Here is a 20,650-nt window from a genome sequence, read left to right on the forward strand (position 1 = left end):
AAGCATCAAAGAGATTTAATATTAGAGCCTTCTTACTCTTCTTTCTGTAAAAGAAACACATTATCTCCTTTTAGGAGAAAGCATTAGTTCTTGAAACTCACACTAATCACAATATTAATTTTTTCCTGTTCTATGTCAGATGAGCTCTCTAAGTGCTTTCTAGCTTTTATTAAACATGAGCAGCAAACTTACAAAACATTGATCGATAATATTTGCTTTAACAGAAGAAAGGTGAGGAATAAGGGAGAAAGGTGGTTTTTTTCAATTTTTTTTTTTCCCCCTAGGGTTTGGGTCTATTAGTTTATAAGTAGTGAAGAGGATATGGAGTGCCAGTATAGCATTGTTTCCTACAGAAAACAGGTTACTGACAACATTTCATTTATGGGATAGCAGTGTAATATCCCTGCATTTGTCATGCATAGAAAGCATGAGAAAATGCTGCTTACATCATCAAAACAAGCTCTGATAGAAATTTTATAAGCCAATAAAGCACAGAAAGCATATGTTGGATCACTATTATAGTTTTATTTGCTTAGGCAGACTTTCTCAGCTCAGGTCCCGAAAAGTTTCTCTTAGAAATCCAAATGAGCATGCAAAATAAATTATGCAGCATATCTCTATATAAAAGCCCTTTCAGACCCATATAAGTACTTACCCAACTAAAAATGAGATTGAAACTGCTTTAGAATAATAAAAACATCCATTATTAACACCTGCTTATTCTAGTTTCTTCTGTAGTATACTTTTGTTTCAATAGGCAAAGCCAAAGCACAAATCACTAAAGTAGTCTTATATTAGAATACCCCATGTTAGATAAACATGTAATCAAGGGCCATTTCTTTTAAAGATTCTGCAGCTTTTTAGTAAAAAAACGCATTTCTGTAAGTGAGTTTTTGACTTTATGTGCTGTTTTGTAGTAAAAAAGACAATTTGAAAAACAAACTTTTGCTTTACCATTGAGAATTGTTCTTGCACCCTAACTCTTACAGATTTACATGTACAATTTGTGGATTAAAATAAAAAATGTTAGCCAATGCTATTTTTCCAGCAAGCAATGTATGATGGTAGGAGGGAGGAAAATTTTGAGCCAGTTCATGGGCCAAACAGGATTCAGGCAAGCTTAGAATACCCTAGTATCACTTCGGGTGCCAAAACTGATCCCCCAAATTTGGGTTTTCACATCTAGATTTAGCCAGCAAGTTGCAAACTATTGTTACAACTACATGGTGGCCTGAATTTAGGGAAAACATTATTTTCCTTTCAGCTGTGCAGGTCTTCAGGGTTCTTATATCTGACTGACACTTTGACAAACGCTTCCATCATAGCACTGGTCTACCAGAAGTCTCCAAGTCACTGCTTTAGCCCATGGTCTTCCTGGGACATGGCTGAAACACACAATTCCTCATTGTTACTATGCAACTGTCAACATCAATATACTTTGGATAAAACCTCATAAAAGATTTTTTTCAGTCAGCATTTAGAGAACCTTAAAGCCTCGGCTGTTTAGCCTGTATGAAATTTCTTCAAGTATTCTATTTCACAAAGTGCTGTAAAAAATGGAGTGGAGAAATAAGGGACCCCAAGTATGATACCACTTCTGCCACCTCTCAGGCTGACAGTACTCTAGAAAAAAAAATAGATTCCGATCAGTACTGAAGCTTTAAGGACTTCCTAACTAGGTAGAGACACTACTTCCACATGAAGCTTGGGAAGCCCTGGTTGTTGCTCTGTGTGTGGTGGCTTACCTGCGTACACATGTGCATGCAGGCACACACACACTGCATAGAGCAAGCTCCCCTCTGGAAGACATGGACCCCATTGAGCAATTTCTGTCCTGCCTTTGTGGCCACAGAAGTCAGACTTTTTTTTCTGCCTAGCACATGGAGCCATGCACACTAATAGCTACCACATAGGGTTCACTTTCCTCACACCAGAGTCTTAACAGGTCAAATTTAAAAGATCTTGAGACATTGACAAGACCTGCAAATAAGATGTGACTCAACCAAAGTCACAATCCCTTAATGTAAAAAGCAGCCCAGGTGTGATGTACCCTACCCATGCCCAGATGAGCTTTTTCTCTCCCAAAAGTGATAGAAAGGAAATATTTTTGAAGACACACAGAATATGCACCGTCTGGTCTGAACATAATTAGAAAAGTGACAGGTTCAGCTCTTGTCTTGTTTTCCTCTGTTTAAATCTGAAATGCTTTCATTACAAAAGCATGGGTCTGAATTTTGATACATGATCCTTCTCTCTCTTCCCACGATAATATTGACATTGTTTTAATCTGGTTTTAAAGGAAATACTAATATGCATCCAAAGTCAAACAGATTCTAGGTTCTGGCTAGAAGATCAATAGACAGCTCTTGCGTTACTGTTGATTTGTACCAAGGACAAAAAGATCAAAAATATGCCCATGCTTGACATTTGTAAGTAATACAATCTTTGTATTCCGGTAACTATTGAAGACTCTATTACTATCAGATTATCGTATTCACCTTCGGCATCAGAAATAATAAAAAAATGAAGAGGTAAGTCCTTCAATAACTTACTGTACTACAGTAATATTGTCTATAATAAAACAAAATATTGTAGAAGTAATATAACCCGGTTCCTATTAAAGCATTAAGGACATTCTACCTCTATGACAGCACCAGAATTTAAGAGTGAGACATAGGGAAAAATCAATATTGGGTTAAGTTGATAGAACAGTATTACTGGACCTCAAAAAACCCCTCCACAGATGTTGTAAATCATGGCATAGTATACATGACCATCTGTTAGAAAGGATTGTTAAAAGGATCACTACATCAGTTTATTAAAAGCTTCCTATTATACTTGTGTGACAGCAACTAAATGAACAATTCAGTATTACTGAAATGCATTTCTGAGGTGAGGACCATTTCAAGGTGTATAATGGTGCCTCAAACCTGGGCAAAGGTGCCATTTGAAAAACCTGGAAGTATTTTCCAAGGTTTGTGCCAAAGTCTGGAACCTCATTCTGCTCTGGCAAGACAGTTTAAATAGTTGAAGTCACAGGCACTTGAGCCTGGATCATCTTATCTTTAAGAGAAAAGCAAACAGAAAAAATGAAAAATAAACTCCCTCTTCATCCCTTGCAAACCCCCAGTTGCCAGATCCCCTACACCAGGGGTGTCAAACTCATTTTCTACTCCCACATTTATACAGTCCTAAAATTACCTTTGGCCTTTTGAAGGAAACTGCAAGGCTGATGTGGCCTCCCATGAAAATGAGTTTGACACCGCTGTCCTACACAGTCAGCAATTAACGTGGTCCCAAGATAACCAATTCCAATTTTTTTTTTTTTTTAATTTCCCCCCTTGAGAGGCAGTACACAGGTCTTTGATAAACAGTGTAATACTCTGTCTAACTCTCATGCACATGCTCTGGAAAGACTGAACATTTCCCATTATTGCAAAGTATTGCAAAACCTGGCAATATGCAAAAAACTATGGAAGAAAGAAGACCACAAGATTTAAATGGCCAGAATTTCCCATCAGGTCAATATCTTTCAACAGACTTAAAAACTCATGCCTTCAACTTGCTAAATGCAAGGTGTTAATGGGACCCCTGGTGAGACTGAGAAGATGACACATGTGCCTTTCCTCCTCATCACCTCAACTGGCCTTTAGCAGTTATTCTTATGTTGCCCTGAACGAGATTCTTTCCTTTACCTGAAAGATTATAAAGAGCATCAGCAAAAATGCTCCCTAGATTTCTGCAGACAATATACATTTATCAGAAATCCATTCTTCCCATTTTAGTGTGAAGTGTCCTAGAAATGTGTTGTACAGTTCAACACTGTACTGCCTACAGCCTCCCTTTGCATGAAGCACTGGTCCTGTACTGGTATCGGCATCTTTGCTTACCTGCTCTTTCCTCATAAGGACAGGACACACAATATTTTTGGATCTCCCTCGTTTGTTTATAGGGCTGAAAGCTGAGTATTTGTTTTCACACAGTGTTGAACATAGTCTGCAAATAGCTTAAGCTTTATGTTAACATATGGTATAATTGAAGAAGATGAGAAGAAGGTGGCTAATGATATAATCATTCAAAAGTGTTTGTGAATGAATTTTTTTAGCTGAAGTTTGCAGTCCTTGTTTCTAACCAACAGCTGGTTGATGCCTTTTCCTGGTACTTTTGCAGAAAGCCCATTTCATTGCTCTAATCTGAAATTTGTGTCTGACTACCTCGTGAGTGAGTAGGTGAGAAAAAAAACCCAAATCACTGTTTGGCACTCACAGCTAAACAAAACAACATGAACTGGAGATCACACTGAAGAGGAAACAACTTTTAAAAATATTTGGAGAATATATTCAGATAGTGAATGAATCTGAGAAAAATCTCTATCTGCCTATAAATGTTTCTTGAGCACAAACAGGCTAGATGAATCAAATAAATTGTTGAGCATGAATTATCTCCTCATTACTAGGAAAAGTAAAGGAACTTCCTCTTCCAACTTTTCACAAATAACTTACTGTGTAAATGTATTTTTCTGAGTGTCTGCCTTTTCTGGGACATCTGACTGTAATCAGAGCAACATACAAAAATATGCAAAGCTATTCTCATGCTTAAATCACTCTCCTAGTAAAATGACATTCATTTTAAACTGAAGATAGAGATAGTGAAGTCGAAGGCAAACATAAGCTACAAACTATCAATGTCTCAGGCTAATATTATATTTAACTGTCCCTTTGGATGAACATTTTTGGTTTTGACTTTCTATAGATAATTCAAATTAATTAAGTAGACCTCCTGACAAAAATAAGTAAAGCACTCCCAAGATTTTTTTTAAGATGGCAATATGTGGTATTGTTAAGGAATTAAAAAATAACAGAAATTTTAATCAGCCCATGAAATGCTGACTGTATGCCCAAAGCATTATGTTCCTTAATTTTCATAGCTTCAGAACAGCATATATCATCAATACTTTGGTAATCACCTCAACTTAGTAAGTAGGTCACAAAGTCATTTGCCATTCCAGGAAAGAATTGGCATGGTACAGATTTTCATTCATCTATTATTTCTGCTCTGTGGAAAGCATATGAAAATCTTGCTTGCCTCATCAGATACAGCATTTGAACTCTCATGTACTGTAGCAGTTTGAAATGAATGAGGAATTCACAAGCTAAAATCATTTGGTGTTGAACAGACTGGTGGAAGTTGTTCACTACTGGGTATGTATTAACTATGCCAAGCAAAGCAAATTGGAAGTTTACAACTTACAAAATAGTTTCATTATGGCTTCTGCTCAGCTTCCTTCCTTTGTCTGTTTCCTCCTCCCCCTCTCCCTCCCCCTCTCCCTCTCCTCTCCATGTCCCAAATTTATTTGCAGCATGACTGAAATGAAAAAAGACAGATTTCCTTTAGAAAGTTTCCATTAACCAAAATTAACTTTTAATTAGTTAACTTAGTTAACAAGTGGTGTTTGGTTCATTCCCTCTAAGTCCTTCCCCACAACAGCCAGCTCACCAGATGATCAGGTGGAAGGATAGCACATCAGCCAAATTTTTCTGGAAAACCTTCTAACACATTCATGGTGATTCTTACAGGAGGAAACTAACCCCCCAAACAACACAGGGGTGCATTAACTCTTTCAAAACTTATAACACAGTAGCTTGTTGCTTTCATTTTCTGTAGTGGTTGTAGCACATCAGGAGCTTTTATGTTACTATGCCTATAAGCTTTCACTTCCTTAAAATAAGTCATGGTTAGAATGGCCATACTAATCACTCTCTTATTTGTTTCTAATTATATCTCCTACATCTATCATCATTCAAATTGCACTTTCAGACTGTAGAGATATTATGGAATTCACATGCCCCTTGATGTGCATATCTCAGCTACTAAGCTATCCTAAATTCTGCTTAGAAAATAGCTGTCAATAACGGTTGTACACCAATCCAATATAATCATTCCACAATAGCCACTCTGAGGTTATGTACAAAACCCCTCTGTTTATATATATTCATACCCAGACCATTTGCAGCACGTAAACTGTTAGAGTACTGATTCATTACCAATCAAGATAAAACTCAATATTTCAGTAAATCTGTAATCTGCTTTATGTATTTCTATCTACATTTTCATAGGAAAATTACCATCTTAAACAATCAAGAAAGAGGCATTACTGGAGGATATTCTTAAATTAAATAATCAACACTTAATTAGGTATTTCCAATTTTCCAGATACGAAGATGGAAGCATGCCAAACTGAAAAATACAAAGTCTTCAAAAGTAAGCATTTTTTTCTTTCATTTCTGTCAACCAGCTTCATAACATGGAAACTTCTCTCCACATCATAATACATTTGATGTATTTAAGACTGTTTCATAGAGAAAAAAATATATAGCTGCTAGGTACAGCTCCCAATCTACCACTCTGTTGAGAGGGACTGCAAGTGGAAGCAACACAAAAGACTGTAAGGAAAACAATCTGAAAAAATGCAAAGCAGCATTGAGTGAGTGGAGTATCTATGTATGAAAAAATGTAAGAAATGGACTGCAAAAATGGCAAGGTTTTTGTTTGTTTGTTTGTTTGTTTGTTTTTTTCCTGAAGGTGACAAGAGGGGTTTGAACTAAAACATTAAGTCTGAACAGGTAGAAGTACAAATTGCCCACTCCTGATTAAATAGCAAAAATGTGCTGGAATTGAGGAGCAGGTAGCTTTTGGAAAATACAAACCTTCTGGGAAGTAGGAAGAAAGAAAAAAAAAATCAAGCTAACAGATAAATACAACTAAAAAAGAATTTCCTAAGTTAAGAAGTTGAATGTTTTAACTCAGCTTGAAAAGGCTTATCAAAAATGTCTAAAATGGAGATAAATGCTTTCTCTTTAAATGCAGCCCACATGAAAGGGACAGTGAGGACTGAAAGACAAAGGATAAGAAACTGCAGATTTATTTAATTTTTGCTTCTGATTTGGTTGAGTTAGAAGTCAAAATGAAAGGATCACAAATGGTATTTCTTCATGTGATAAAGCTGAAATTTGGAGAGGTTTCCGGTAGAAGTATACATCTGTGCATTTTATTTAAAATATGTAAGAAGAGAATGAGAATTAATTTTGCCTTGTGGATTCTTGAATTCATATGGACTACATTTCAAAATACATAATTAAAAAAAACATTCTTATGATGCTTAAAACTGTATTTAATTTACTTTTCTTAATTCTTTATTTTCAAGGTCATTTACACTCACATAGACATACACACACATTGTGTTACTTAAAGCTAATTTACTTTTGTTGATTATTCAGCACTGGAAGTCATATGCTTCTCCCAGTAGCATCATTACCATGAATTAATAGCACTGTTCACTGTTATTTTTATTGGAAAAAATTACTTTCAACTATTATGTCTCAGCTGGAGCAATCATATGATATCTTGGTTATCTTATTCATGCCACAACTTAAAAATAACTTGAGTGCTAACCTTAATTGGATGAATATTGTAGGATATAATAAGAGAACATAATGAAACACTTTATTTCTTTAGACATTTCCCAATATGGGTTTAATTAAACTCTCTTTTTTGTTGTTCTTGTTAATTCTGATCAAGTTTTATGAATCATTCTTAAAGAAAAGCTAAATAGGAGACATTTTCTGTCCTAGAGGCCCAATTCTGCATTCATTATTTGTGACATTTCTATGGTATTCTGCCAGAAATTTCAGCGTGTAGGGAGAGAGGGATTGTGCCTTGGCAAAGAATAGATAAAGATCAATCATTTTGCCTCTCCTGAGGATCTGATAACAAGGACTAAGAATGTATGGATTGCTGGGGCAAAGACCAGAGCACAGCAGGGGAAAGGGGATGCCAGACACTCCCTGTCCCCACCCCATGCTCCGCGGGGCTCTGCAGCACACCTGAACCTGCTCCCCAGTGGTGTCCAGCCTGCAGCCCTGGGGCAGTGTGGGGCCTGGGTGTGTGAGGAGGAGTTGCCTGGATGTCCACAGCCCTGGCCTCGGGGTGGCAATGTTTCCGTCTGCCTTATTCTGGGCTTTCATAACTCCCACCTAAAGGATTGAGGAAAATTATTTAGGAGGGAAATAGTGCTATAAAATAAGTCATGTAAGCCCATACGCTTATTTATGGCAACTAAAGAGTGAATGGGTTTGATTTCTATTCCTCTACATGAGACAAAATGTGCCCCGATGAGCCCTTGTCCATTAGAGGTAATGGCTTCTTTCTTGCTGCCTCCTGTAGTAATGTATTCTCCGTTCTGTGTCTGTCGCAAGAGTAACCATGACATAAGCCACACTAATGCAATTAAGAACTGGAAACAAAGCAAAACAAAGCAGCTTTCCTTTCAGCAAAATAAAAACAAACGTTTGTTTTGCACCTTATTCTTGGGCTTTTCTTTTTATAAAGTGATCACAAGTTTAAACACAGGAAAATTGCTCACAAATCCAATAAAATTTGGAATCTGCAGCTACCAGCAATACCAGGGGATTTCCACCCAATATATTTGCTAACAAATCAATAACAAGAGTAAATCCTTCTGCATTGAGGGCAATCAAATGCTCACTAACAGGTACTATTCACCTAAATTAATATAATCCCGCAAGTGCTCTGTATGTGTCGAAGTTAATACCAAAGGAAGCTTATGCTTCACATGTGATCAGCTGAAGGATATTTCTTAATAATGGTTTAAATAAGAGGAAATTACATGGAGATGTTGAATTACACGATCCCGAACTGACTTCCACCAAAGTCTCTTCTTTCTGGAAATGTTATGTTTTCTTATCTCAGAGAGCATGCTGGTCCATCAGGACTGTTATGTTAAACCTGAAATGGATTCAGAATGTCTTTCATCTAGAGGATGTCTAAAAGTGGCTTCCTTCATTTTTCAGGATGTTTGCATGCAAATTCTCTCCTGACCTGTGGAAGTAATTCATTCCAGTGTTTATTTCACAGCCAGTCAGCTATGTAAACTTGCAGCTTTGCAGAGTGGATTTAATATTAGTATTTAGACCAAACACTTGCTTATAATTATTTCTCATCTGGATTGTAATTAAATAAGAATAATTTGGGAATTTTGTCCTCTTCATTTTAAAGAGCCCACTGGGGATATGTTGTATTTTGGTTTTGGTTTGGGGGAAGCAGTAATTTTTTTTATTTTTTATGTTTCTGTGTAGTTCCAACTCCAGGGTCAGGCCAGTCTCTCTGTTTCTCCTGGGTGACTTGTCTTTGGGATGTTCCTCTCTCCTAGACTGGTTAAGTGCCAGTTCTCATATCAAAATGTACGTAACAAACAAATAATATAAAAACAGCTAAAGCAACCCTGAACTATACTCCCTGCTGCCTCAAATCATTTAGAGGTAGGTAGGTAAATTTGCCCTTACCTTTGGTAATAAATATTTTCCAGCAGTTAATGACTGGCTTATAGGCCTTACCTTTTCAGGAAGACTTGTGTTGAAGTTAAGATTTCACTTTCAGATTTATTGCAAGTCCTGAGAAAATGTACCTGATTTCTCTTTGTTTCACTGATCTGCACTGAGGGAGAGAAAAATACATTATCTCCTATATCACTTAACAAAACACATAGCTGAACGCATTTCTGAGCTGGCGTAGGCCCTATAAGTTAACGATAGCAAGTGATGTTATTCCTGCATATGCCACAACACCCAGTCTGAATTCAGCAGCCTACAAAAGAACATTCAGGACTTTGCAGAAGCATGTGGAAAACTGGCCATGTGCAAACTGATTTAATAAGCTAAGTGGCAGAAAGCAATGAAACACGAGACATCGCAATTTGCCAGGAGAAGCAGTATTCTCTTCCTAAATAGGTGTTATTATTATGGTGGTAATGAGCAAGATCAGTATTTTGTAATTAGCAGGAGGGAATTTGAGATGCCAGACTGATGAGTCACAAGTTCAAAGAGTGGGCGATTGAAGGATATTTATGATATATAGCAATAACAAGCTGCCTTTCACAAAATGCTTCACACCTTAATAATGGCACTCTAAAATTGGTATAGGATAGACGTATTTACTGAGCAGCATGTTAATAAATTGAAAGGTGTGTCTCAGGTATAGTCAGAAAAGGGGATATGGGAAATAGCTGCTCCTTTGCAGTAACGCCTTATTAGACAGAAAAAAGGGATTTCTGGTTGCAGAATGCAATACAAATAAGATGGGGTTTTATATGTGCGTTGGTGAGGATGAGTAGTTTGAGACAGAAAGTCTGCTATTTAAGGAAGAAGACAAAAAGATTTAATATGCTGATTCTGAACTGACTGTGTTGGCATGTTGGCTTCTAGTACCATGAGGGAGAGAAAAAGCAAAATGGCTAATTAAGAAATGAGGAAGACTTTGCATCTCATTCCATATCTGAAAGCATGCATCCATCAACATGCTTCAGGTTAACACTGATTTGCACTGCTCTTCATATTGTCAAAAATCTAATGCCTAGGTGATTGATGAAAAGCTGGTTAAAAAATGCATGGAAAAACCTTAATACAGGCCTATTAGCACTTCTGTGTGAAGTACACTACAGTGTTCTTGCTGATCACTTTATGTGATTAACCAAAGAAATCTTTTAAAAGTATTTTATGGCCTAGTCCTGCAAGAGTTATCTATATACCTGTCTCAAAAAACATGAGCAGTCTCCTTTGCATCATTAGGATTCACATACTTAAAATCAGCCGTGTAATTTTTTTTTTCCTTTGTAGGCTAGGGCTTTTGCAGAACTAATGAGACACCAGATGGCTGGATGGCACTGATCTTTAGAAGATGAATAAAGAGTAATCGTGGAAATTATCATCTGGTAAATCACATTACAATCCCTAGGAAAATAATGGAAGTGAGGGTTTTTTTAAAAAGGAAAGTAAGCAGCTGACAGCAGAAACATGAGCAATAAACAGCAATGAGTGAAATTATGATCCTAGATATACGTGCTGAAATACAGGATGAGAACAGTGGGCGTCACAGATTTGTAACAAAGAGCAATTTTTGATCTTGTATGCAGCATCAGTAGACATCAGATGCAACACCTCAGAAATCACACTTGAAAAATTAATCTCAGTTGGGTTTTAAATGAGCACTGTCTCATGGATTTAAAATTGGTTGACAAGCTATAAACGAAAGGCAATGGCAGATGGTAAGATATTGAACTTAGGGTGGGGGGAAGAGAAGCAATGCTTATATTTAAGCACCAGAACAATTTGACAGATAAGACCATTTAGGAGAATTATGTAGTGTAGCTGAACATTGACCAAGGGTGGTACTGTAGCTATCACCACATTGGAAAAGGAACTTAAGAGAGTAGGACTGAGAGGATAATGGAATATAGAAGTTAGAAATAATAGGATGTTACAAAAGCAAATGGGCATGAAGGAAAGTGTCCTGTCTAGGAACCATTTTTAATTAGAAATGTTCTCCGGAAAGAAAACTTGCATGATCTTTAGAGCACCTAAAAAAACTTTTAGATGCCAAGAAACTTCATGGACCAACTCTCTTTACAGATGTGGAAGCTGAGGCAGAGAAGCCTCATTCCTTGCCATGACATGATATGACACAACTACACGTTTACTTGTCTGATCACATTTTGTTTGTGAAGGATTAAATTTATCTATATTCTAGAGTTATTAGTTCTTCATCTGTTTACTTCCATGATGTTACTGGTTACTACTACCATGAGAGCAAGCAAAGAAATTTAGCTTTGTACCAGCCACTGGCCGTGTATCTCCATGTGGCCATTCACCATTTTCTGCCTTTCTGAAGAAAAAACAGGTTGGCTGCAATGCTAAGGATCCCTCTGTACTCAAAAAGAACCAGGATTTAACTCAGTAATGCAGGTCAAACAGAGAATGAACATGCATTGATTAGCCATGTCATCATATAATAAGTGCATTGACCCTTTCACTTATTCATTAATCCACATTGAAAAATAATTATCCTCCACACCCTCTGTCTTCTATTAATCATATTATCATGTTGTTGGCTTAAAAACACTAAAGAAGAAACTATTATTAAAGCTCACAGAAAGCCATTGAGGCATACTTTTGTGTTGCAAATAAGTGTAGTAAGATATTCCCATCCAACAATTTAGCAGGGCCTTCATAACCAAAGGACTTTTCCAAACACAGTGGGTAGCTGTGATTCAAGCCTACAAGTGCTGTCAAGGTGATGGTATCTGGCCAAACCAGGAGTCACAACTACTTTTACAATTTAAAAATTTGGGGTAAAAACAAATCAATAAACTGACTGAGGCTATTTCTGAGAAAGAAGGAAGGAAGAAACAAAAAGTACAGAGGTGAAATTTCACAAGGTAGATTACTAACAACTATGAGGCAGCCTCTAGCTAGTTTTCATCCCTAGCTACACTTCCTCAGTTCTGCACACTAATACTGAAACATCATTTATTGATTCATGCTTCATTCAGATTTAAAACAAGAACAATAAGATCACAGGCTACACTTCCCACTCTGATGCTAACTAGATGTTTTTTCTTACTGTATTTCAAAAAGTAACTAACTTCAACATCCAATTGGTCAGAAAAGTTACAGGAAGACTGCAGTGGATTTGAGTAATTACTTTAACTGGCCAAAAGTCAAATTCTAGTAATCTAGCATAGAAGTTTTTTTCTCATTGCATGGCCACAGTCTGAGAGCATATCTGTTACTATTACTCAATGGTATTTTAGTTTTAGAAGGGTACCAATACTGCCAGAAGACCCATTTTTCAGGTTCTCAATCTAAATGCCAACAGATCTAAACAATCAGCATGTCTGAAAGCCTTAACATTTTGCCTTCTTCCAGAAGGCTGAATATTTTCCTGGAGAGAAGTAGAATTATATTTCCCATTTTCCATGTATCCCTAAAACTTCCACAGCTGCACTAGTTTTCAAACAGGAATTCTGACTGGTTTGCTATCAAAATCAGATGATAACTTCTTGCCAGAAGAAGATGGGCTGGGGGGACTTTTCCTCTTCAGGGTCATTGGCATCACCAACACCTCCTGCACACCTGGAGGAGCCAGCCTAGGTTTCAAAATGGCCATACAAAACTCTCATGCCAAACAACGGATTTTCGCATCTGAGAAAGACCACACAACACAGAAAGGCAGTTTCTCTGCTAGCGTGAGGTGTGCCTTCTCTGTATCCCACTAATGAAGTATCTTTTCCTCACAGTTTCACCCATCCTAATGTGTCTCTATTATGTATTTTACATGCGGCCCTCTTATTCTTCTGTATTTGCTCTTCTGCTCTCTCTCCCCCTTTTTAATGAATTCCTTTCAGTCACTCAGAGGCTGCTGCCTTGCATGAAGTCAGAAAGGGGTCCTTCAAGAAGCTAGCCCTTCACAGCCAGCCATGTCACACAGTTCGGTTTTGCAAAGAGCCTGTCCATAAGCCCTCTGAATTCAAGACAACTTTTTCCGGCAGCTCTGTCTTGTAGTGCAAATCAACCACCTGTTGTCTTGTGAGTCTGCCAGGACATTTGGGATTCCAAAGACGGAGTCCTCAACTTTTGTTTACAGGGGCTGCACTCAGAGAGAGGCAGGTAAAGCAGCCCCCAGTGTGCTGTGTACTGTATCCCAGCATGATATGCAGTAATGACCTGTCAGGGAAGCAGGCTGTGTACACCACACTGTGAAATGTCCTGGGGGACTCTCTTTATGAATTCAGCATGCCTTCAGGCAAGAATGAAGTCACACATCATTTCAATATTGTTTCATGCTTTCCTTTTAGGGTGTCTCATCCCTTTCTTTAGTCTGTTCTAATCTATATTTCTAAAAATTATCAAAATAAAGAGAAAGCCCTGAAAAGACTATTCCAACCTTCCCACAAAAGGGCTGTGTCTTGGGAGGTTTCAGAGTTTTTCACACACATCCCCCCCTTTTATCTCCATAGGGGTATGAAAAGGCAGCCAGAAAAAAATGTTTTTGCTAACTATTATCTGACTATTTTAAACAGGAACTTGGCAGTCATTTCCAAGTAAGAAGTGTGTCTTGATACAGTACTCAGGAGCAGCTTGCAAATAGTCCTGGAAAAGAAAGGAAATTTAATTTCACATCCTTAGTATAATAGGACAGCGCACAATACAAGGACAGCGAAACCTCCACTGGAGGTAGGTAGCAACAAACCCGGAGTCCTTTACTTGCCAATGCTTTTGTTTGCTGATTTTATTTTTCCTTTAAGCAGAGTAGCTCTGCTGTTTTAGTGATCTTACCCTTTTCTTTCTTTCTTTTTTTTTTTTTTTTTTTTTTTTTTCCCCCCTGCAGTACTGATATTTGTTCCTAGGTACGAAGTGTTGTCTTACAGGGTCGCTAATGATCTCTGCTGCTCTGTCCTCACTGCCAGCTACTGCTCTGGCACTGAGCACACCCAGCCTGTACAGGGCTGAGGAGTCTGCCCTGCCACTGTGTGAATCCTGAGGCTTTTGTTCAACCCTGGGGCCATATGAAATCTAGGGTTGCCAAGATTACATGATTTGTCAAGGTCACATATGAAGGGGCAAACCAGATTTCCTTAATTACGATGACATGTAATAAACACGGGTAAGAAGCTGCTCCTATTTAGAAATTGTTTGTGCTTACAATAGGAAGGGATTTCTATTTTCTAATCATTGTTCTTTCTGTCATTGTAAAGCATTGTCCAGCAGGAACATTTTTCCTTGTGTGCTCAGCCTCTGTTACAAAGAAGGGCTTAAGTATACTCAAAGTATACTCAGCAAAAATAGCCTAAAAAATCTCTCTGTATATGAAAGTGCTTTAAAGACCTCACAGACACATGAGTCAGATGGAAAAAATACAGTTCAGATATCTGTAAAAGCCTGCATGCAGGGCCTAAAATGGTTTTAATTTCCATGGAATATAAAATAGAAGTGTAGACACTCACTTCATTTTCGCAGCAAGCTCTCACTGATAACAGCAATTCATAAGCTTTGTCACTTGGAGCTGTACATTGTTCCACTCACTTGAGAGCTAAAAACCAGTGTCATAGACAAGAGCCACCTCTACCAGAAAACTCACCACTATATATCTATCTCTCTCTCTCTCTCTATATATATATATTTTAAATAATTCTAACATGAATGATTGCATCATTATAACACTGAATTGACAGCCTTCCTACAGAGAGCACTGCAGAATAATGGTTACACAGGGAATCAATACAAAAAGGGAAAAAGTCAAACAACTTTGACCCAAAAATTCAGTGTCTCTGTTTCTTGAAATGGGCTCATGGACCAGGAATACATGGCTTGTCAAATAAATATATATATTTTATTGAATAGCACAGCACAAAATCTACATAGCTTGTTGAAATATTGAGTGAGTCACTCCTGTCCTGCAAGTGCATTATTATATCCTCTCATCTGAAGTACAAAGACAAACAGCTGCAGAGAGATTTTTGCCATGTTTCACATATATCAAGCACAGCAGATGTAGCAGCCTCATTTTGGTAGTGTACATTCTGTCCTGTATCTGGACTGTCTCTTAGCTATATAAATGAAGATGGGATTGTGTCTTTGCTGGGGCAGCAGGTAAATGAATCACAAAAAAGACCCAGTCAGGCTGTGGATAAAACATGGTCGTTTACCAGGCTTTGTGCCTTAATAAAGAGCTGTGAAGAAAAGGCCTGATTTGAGAAAGTGGTGGAAAGAAAGGAACGAGTGGAGGGATGCTCATTTTTTTAATCCATTGATTCACTGCCTAATTTAACTTTTGTTAAGTGCTCCTTGCTATTCTTGCCTATTCATATAAGCAAGCAAAAGTGTGATTGTGAAGGGGGTAAAGATGACAGTTCTGTTTCATAATGTATTTGGCCAAGGTGCCCTTATTCATGTATTATACACATGGGCATTTTTAATATGCAGGTTGCAGCTATTTAAAACCTTGCTAATGCTTCATGGAAAAAAATGAATCCATCTACTGAGATTTCACCTATACAGCATGTCTTTTTTTGCCCCTCACTATTTTATAAGTAGTGGCATTTGCACTAATGCTGAATTTTTGTCACTGAAGAGTTTGTCTGATTTGGCTCTGAGATGCTTGACTGAAGTTACAGCCTTCACTTATATAACTTCCCGTGTCTGTTGTGATGATACAAACTGGTTTACGTTTTCAGAGAGACCACTTCTAGATTTCTGACAGTAGCAAAAATGTCCCACTCCTCTCAGGTTGAGCAGTGTGGTTGGCAAGAAATACGGGTTTGGTCTACTCCAAAATTAACAAATGTAAATCCTTCAGATTTGAATTAGTGTTGTATTCACATTGACTTTTTCCAAAAAGAGCATAGAAATCAATGGCTAACCTGCTCTTCCCAATACTGTTTAATCAGAAAGGAGGGTTTTTTTTTCTTGCTTGTTGTAAACTGTATTGCATCAAATTTCTGAAAACAAGAACATTCAAAGCTCGTCTGTTTGATACTGTTGCAGTGATAAATGCATATAGATGCTCTGTTTCATTTCTATGAACCACTTTCTAGGCAACAGATATTTGCTTATTGATACTATTTAGCAAGGTAATTAAAGCATTTACAAGTAATTGTCTGCAACTTGCAAAACTACTAAGGTTATTAACATTGTATCCCTTTTCAGGGAATTACTCTGATACAGAAATAAAGAGAATGGTTAATGTTAAAGATGACACACAGCTGAAGAGTAAGAGGACAATGTGCACTGAAATGGTTCTCAGTCTATTCCACAGACAAATGGTGAACTCTGTTCTTACATGAAAGAGCTTTGGGGCATCAGCATATGAATTTTGTTAATATCACAACTCCTCTGCCTCTTTGACTACCTGTGGGTACTATAGTACCCACAAGAAATAAGATACTATGACCTATCTTCAATTATAGTTTAGACATGCACTGTTTGTTTGAACAGCAGTGATCTGCTGGGTCTGCAGTGTCTGCTGGCATCTCAGCAAAAGGGGGAGAAAGAGAATTAAAGGGTGACTGAGTATTTATTGTCTTAGGAATCACCCTGTGCTGCAGGTGTTGATTTTTTTCCCCAGAATAAGGCAATCTGAGGCACTTTTTTTTTAAAATGTTACACAAATTTAGGGGAATATAACAGTACCTGACTAAACCTCTGCTGTAATGTGATATTGCAAACATCATGGTTATTGTATACATGACAAAGCTGATATCTGGTTCATGCGTTTTCACATTTGAATCAACTATGGATAGAGCTCATGTGCTGACACACAAGCAATACCACACTGTAATATACTTCAACACCTCAACTCAGCCAACTGTGTCCTCAGGCCTATAAAAATTTGTTAATCAAACAGCATGAGGTGTTTCCAATAATGCAATTGAACATAAAAGCTAAATGCTGCTTTAATTCAGTGTAAGCATAATAAGTAATGAACCATGTTTTCAATTCTGATGCTTCTTAATGCTGGTTGAAATTCCATTTTTATTTTTTTTTTAGAGAAATGGTATAGAACTATGACTAAAACATATGGTCAGCCTTTTTGTTTCTGTCACAAAAATTACTTCTGTTAATTATCAGTGTTCTTGGCAGGCTCAGCAAAGAGTCAAGGAAGATATCTTCAAGAGCCATCAAATTTTCATACTAAATGCATTTTAGATGATAAACAGCACACATGGATTGCCCAAAAAGTAGGCCTTGTTTTTGTTCTTTTTTTTTTTCCTCCCAAATGTACATATTGTCATTGAATTAGATGGCAAAGAGTGCAGCTGAGTTAGAATCATAAATACCAGAAATGTACATGACATGGAGCTATGTGATAGTTACAAGATTTAACGTAAAGCCAAGGTGGGGGGTCCCATTCCTGATTTCATCACTTAACTCTCACATGGATTTCAGGAAGTACCTGATCTGTACTTTATCTCAGTCTCACCATGTAACCTGAGGATAATAGTAATACTCACACAAAATACTTTGAAATCTTCCTGATAAAAATGTTAAGCAATGTAAAACCTTTCAAAACATTCTGATATTCTTCTCTCTTGCTGCCTGGGGTTTGATGCATTCTTAAAATAGCAGCAAGTCAGCAGCTGCAGCTCAGTTTCCAGGACAAGGGACCTACACATGCTGCACATTTCAAGTGACAGAATGAACACTGGGTTTTTGTGCAGAACCTTCTTTTAGGTCACTATAATCAGGCACTGTCACAACTGCTCTAAGGAAAGGCTTACTGTTACCAGGTGAACCCAGGCTTCATGTGTTAGTAAACTTGGCTGAGGTTTGGTTTATAAGGCACAAGATTCCCTGGTCCTGTCTAAATGATTGGCAGGAAGCTTGGCCTCTGCCCTGAGAAGCAACCTGAAGAGAAGCTGGTAAAGCACAGCTTGCTCTACAACCATGATTATGACTGTAGCTGTGACACACCATGCTTAGAAGTATTAGTTTGGGGCAGAAATAGTAAACAGAGTCTGTCTTGTAAAGTACAGGCAGTCCTTATCACAACTGCAGCAGTGAAGCTGTATTTGCAGGCCATTACTACTGTGCTGAAAACAGAAGTTCCAGTTCAGCAAAATAATGTGCACTAAATTTTCACACATCACAGAAAAGTTTGTTCAAACTTCTGAGTGACTTCTTAATAAATAAATCAATTGTTAACATCCATTCGTCTGGCAAGCCAGCCTCTTATGGTAACCACAAGTAAGAGAAAATATCACAGTGCTGAGATTGTTACTTAGCATGCAAAGTGTCTTTGCACCCTTTTCCCATCTGTGTTGATATCTTTGTGTTGCTTTTTGTCTTTTACCCAGATTGTAAGTTTTCTAAGACATTAACTAAATGGAAAAGCTAGACAATGCTCATGTGTCTTGAGTGCTATAATGTATGAATAATAATGCTACTAATAGTATCTACTCAAGAAAAAAGGTGGGACTGGAAATCAGAGACCGATGTAGTCAGAAGAGCAAATATTGTAGTGATACTTTAAAATGACACTGATGTTCTGTCAGGACAATGTTAGGAAAATCAGAGAAAAACTTAATGCAACTCTAGCAAGTAAGACAGAAAGAAAGCAGAGGATAAAACCTTGAACTGGAAAATCAGGAAATATTTTCTCAGCTTAGCCATCACAAGCAGAGTATTGAAAAGCAGTGAAGAAAGGCATTGTAGCTGATCCACAGGAGTTCATGTAATACATCCCTATTTTACTTTGATTGAATTGCAAAGAGAAATCAAAACACTAAAGGGAAAAAATTCAGATTGCAGTAAAAATTATATGCATTTTTTTATTTCTTTTGTGTCATACAGCTTCTGGGATACAGAGTTTTAAATTCTGATTATATTAGTTGTAATTTCTTGGCATGCATTATTCATTAGTGTACCCAGAAATATCAGCCCTTTCCACTGGTGGTACTCCATAAGGAGAGATGAGCTGATCTGCAAAGTTCAAACTGAAGGACTGTGACTTAAGTTTGCATTTACTATCCCTTTTCATCTGGATTTCTGAGATGCTACCACTGTGAAATTCAGATATAGATAACAGATTTATAATCTATTTTTGAAAGATGCAGGAGAGATATATAAAATTAAAACTTTTAATCCCAGTGAGTGATGTAAAGTTTGAATTTTTTATTTTTTATTTTTTTCCTCTCCTGGGATAAGTCCTAGAAGTTTAACTGGGAAAACTGGGATGACAATAAAGATTAAGAGGGAAGGGAGAGACCCAGTTCAGGGATGGAATCATGATGGCAGTGTCACAACCTAAACCCAGCCTCTTAAATCTGGTAACTGGCTTAGCTCTGGGCATATTGCTGAGATGTGAGGTAGGTATTTTCAGCTTCTGTTGTGGCATATTTCATCACTTAACCTCAACTAACTTCAAGAGAAGGAGAATTGATTTGGTCATCTAGTTAACTGAAATGCTTAAACAAAAGTTTCTGTTAACAATGGAAGCAAGGCTTTCATGAAAAGCTTTGTCCATCTTAAAAGAGAGTTCACAAAGCAAGGGAGATGTGATGGTGGCCACTAGAGAGTGTGAGGATGAATGTAAAGTGAAGTGCTGCTTGTGAAGTGCTGCTTTGCCCGTCTCAGGAGAGCAGCTGCCAAGCACACTTGAGAAAGAAATCTGAAATCAGACATCTGTATGTGCATTGCGTCCACCATGTTTGCTCTGAGGAGAGAGAACCATATGAAGCAAGACAGCAAAGGTGAAATTCAGCAAGACATCCTACTTTATTGCCATGGCAACCCCACTCTGATGAAAAGTAGAAAAACAATAAAACATCTTTAGGAAAAAAAAAAAAAAATCAGTGCTATCTACCAAGGGAATTGAGGAAGATGCACTTTAAGGAAGAGCTTGACGTTTCCACCATTTGGTGACTCTTTAAAACAAAGGTATGGCTAAGGCTTTTGCAAGCTGCAGAGTTAGAACATATTGTACTTGATAAATTATTTACTTTGTTTAGCAGCTGAATTCTGAATTATAAGTGAAAGCTGTAGTTACAGATTAGAATCTTTAATGCCGCTGTAGCCAGACAGAAAATTATTGTTGTGATTTCGCTTGATGTCTTCTGACATCTGTCACCCTTTAGCACTAGAATCACCTTTCCCACATTAGACTTTCCAGGATGGGTGAATGTGAGTGCAGATAAGTATGTGTGTGTGTGTGTCTTATGCAAGCAGATGTCTGAATCTGTATGTTTGTGCTTATAAAGAGTTTTATGCCTTTATGCTTGCTGTATCTAAATGTGTTGTTG

Source organism: Nesoenas mayeri, assembly GCF_963082525.1.
Source record: "Nesoenas mayeri genome assembly, chromosome: 8".
NCBI classification, from domain to species: domain Eukaryota; kingdom Metazoa; phylum Chordata; class Aves; order Columbiformes; family Columbidae; genus Nesoenas; species Nesoenas mayeri.